Here is a 3,181-nt window from a genome sequence, read left to right as displayed (position 1 = left end):
TTACTGTAAGATTCTATTGCTTTACTGGTTTTTGCTTTTTTTGGTGTTTTTTATCTTTCATCCCAGTGCTACAAAGACCGAGGACAGAAAGCTCTGGCACTGAAATACTGTGATGAGGCTTCAGCCATGCCACCGGTTACTAAAGAGGTGAGGACTGTCAGTAGTAACGTGGTAACACAATTCAACTGTTATTTCAGCCATTAATTTACTGACCTACTCCACTGCTTACTGTATTGATTCTCTAGAATAGAGCCTCCATAGCCGCCTGTTCCCCATCTTCTATACTAGAAGCTAGAAGTGGTACAACGCAGTACTAGAGTCCCCTTGCCTGTCCTTATCTTATCTTTTATCCAAGCTACAAGGCGTACAACAGGGTACTAGAGCCTCCATTCCCATCTGTATAACCTCTTGTATCCAAGCTAGAAGTGGTACAACAGGACACCAGAGCCTCCTTGCCCACGTTTCATGTTTTGTCACCAGCTGCTTCCTTTGGGTAAGTGAGAATAGTGAGAATTTTGGCCCATGTGAAAGTGCAATTACTGTATGCTAAACTGTTCATTTTCATTACCTTCTATGACATTTATGGAAATGACACGGCACAGATTATTGTTAGGGGTTCCATCACACTCCCCTTCTGTAGCCGCACCGCCTCCACGCTCCCCTCATGTAAGCCCACTTTCCTAGTGTAACCGTATTGTCACCACACCCCCCTTATGTAACCATACCGTCTTCACACTCCCCTCATGTAACCATACCACGGTTCGAAAAGTGTCATAATAGAGCCTTAAAGGGGTTCTGTCATTAAAAACAAAAAAATATACTGTATACTTACCTATTGCTCCCCAGGGAGCCTGCTTACCTCTTCTTCTTATCCCAAATCTTCTCCTGGAGCCGCTTGTCACTTCGGTCACGTGACCTCCAGCAACCCGATTTTCCTCCATCCGGTCAAAAAGTGTACATTGCGCTACCTTCCGCTTCCTTCACTAGTGACGTATGCGTACATTGCCTTGTCAGGAAGCACGGAATGAAAGCAGCCGTGCGAGACAATGGCGCGACTGCGCACCCCGCACACGACTGCGCATGCAGCTATCCTGGAGATAGCTATAGTCTATGGAATATACACGGGCTTTAGCCTTGGCAGTCGTCGTCTTTAAAATCTATGTATAGCTACCTCCCATGCTGTCCATTGGTTTCTACAGTAACATTGCAGCGCCCTCTATTGGTTTTACAGAAACGTGCTGCACCTATGCTCCCTTTAATAAATGATCCCCAAATAGGGGACGTATCAGATGCAACACGCTCAGGCAGCACTCCGGGCGCACCCACAATGCTCTGAGGGAGCTGGAAGACCTTTGCATAGCCCCACCCAACGCTTTCTCAACCGCGCCCTCCCCCCTCCCCCTCACATCCTCCTCAGTCCTTCCTCTTGCACCGTGCTCACGCATCCTAGGCTTGCAGAGCCTGCAGGACTCGTCACCTCCCTACGCAGGATGGTTAAGCAGACGATGACACTAGAAGCAAGCACTAGTTTGCCTCTGAAGGTGCGTCCGTCGGTCGTTTTGAGAGATCTCTTTTGGTGGACGCTCGGATCCGTAAGGGGAGCTGAAACTTTAATTGTTTTTAACTTTCCATTGAGTTTAACGCGATCGCGTGACCGGGGGTGGGGTCCCGCGGCCCGGGATGACAGCTCCATGCTGTCGGCTACCTCCGGTAACCGGCAGCATGGAGCTATCACGTCCTGAGCCTGCAGGGCTGTCATTCCTAGAGGATGCATAAAACTACGTCCTCTAGGAATAAAGCCCAGCCGGCCAGGACGTAGAATCCCGATGGGGCCGTCGTTAAGGGGTTAAAGAGCCGATTCCATGGGAAAAACGCATTTTCCGTCAGCTCTGTACAGGTAAGCGGAAACATTTGTCCATTTTCATCAACAAATATTTAATTGATTTTCTAAATTATTGATTTGACAAAGTACATAAAATGCAAATCACAATAATAAAGTATATAATAAAACAAAAGAACTGTTGTGATGAGTCTATGGCTGAACCTCGCCTTGTTTCTCAGTGGTAACGCGTCTAAATCATATTCCACATTATTTGAAAGATGCAAAATTGGCCAATCGTTACATTTCGTATTATTCGGTTTGCATAATTTAATTCTTAACCCCTTAGTGACCAGCCCATAGTGTTTTTACGTCCTGCCCAAGTGGGCCTTAATCCCTGAGGACGTAAAAACATGTGTCTGGGTGGATGACAGTGATCATGTAAAGTTAAAAAAAAAAGTGTGAAAAAGTAAAAAAAAAGTTTAAAAAGTTTTTAAAAAGTTTAAAAAGGGGGGGGCGGAGCTACCTGATGCCGGAGTAAGTCGCTTCTGAGACGCGCTCCGGCGGCCGCGGCTTCTTTAAGGCTCCACAAGCTATCACAGCGGCACAGAGAGACGTCATGGGGCGCAAGAGAGCCCAGAACACCTCGGGGCGCACTCCGGAACGCAGTGCAGGCAGTTTGGAGCCGTTCCTGAGACCGCAAGCAGAGGCGGCCGGTGAGCGGGGAAAAATCAAGATGGCGCCGACGGGAGGTCCGGCGCGACCTAGCAGCAGCGTGCAGAAGGAGAGAGCCGCTGAGACGGACGACTCGGACGATAGCGCAAGCTGCCAGTCCAGGGAGCCCAGATCCACAAACTGCTCACAGTCGCAGGGAGGATCGCAAAGCAGGTCAGATAAAATCCACCCTGACACGGCAACACCACAGGCCGAGCTACAGCACGGAGGAGTGAGGGAACCTACTGCATAGGCGGCGGGCCGGATTCGGCCCGCGGGCATTGTTTGACACCTGTGCTCTAGATCATACAAACTTCTAGGCTGTGGGAGTTGCCGTCCTAAATGCGCAGACCGGTGCCAGCGGCCGGGGAGTGACGTTTCTGTGTGGGGCTCTGCGATCCCTGCACAGAAATAGAGCATGCCGCGGTTTGTTTTCCACGTGTGATTTCGCGCGGACAAACCGCGGCCGTCTGCCTAGGATTGCGTTTTCTAACGCAATCCTATAGCAGCTTCCATGGGTGGAAATTCTGCGGGAAATCCGGCAGCGGAATTTCCGCCCGTGTGCACGGGGCCTAGGGCTGCTCTAAGACGTGCATTCAGAAAACACAGCTTAAAATCGTGGGTTTTTTACCTCAATTTTTAGCAGCA

Source organism: Eleutherodactylus coqui, unplaced genomic scaffold (genome assembly GCF_035609145.1).
Source record: "Eleutherodactylus coqui strain aEleCoq1 unplaced genomic scaffold, aEleCoq1.hap1 HAP1_SCAFFOLD_127, whole genome shotgun sequence".
Classification (NCBI taxonomy): domain Eukaryota; kingdom Metazoa; phylum Chordata; class Amphibia; order Anura; family Eleutherodactylidae; genus Eleutherodactylus; species Eleutherodactylus coqui.
This window is presented reverse-complemented; position numbering follows the sequence as displayed.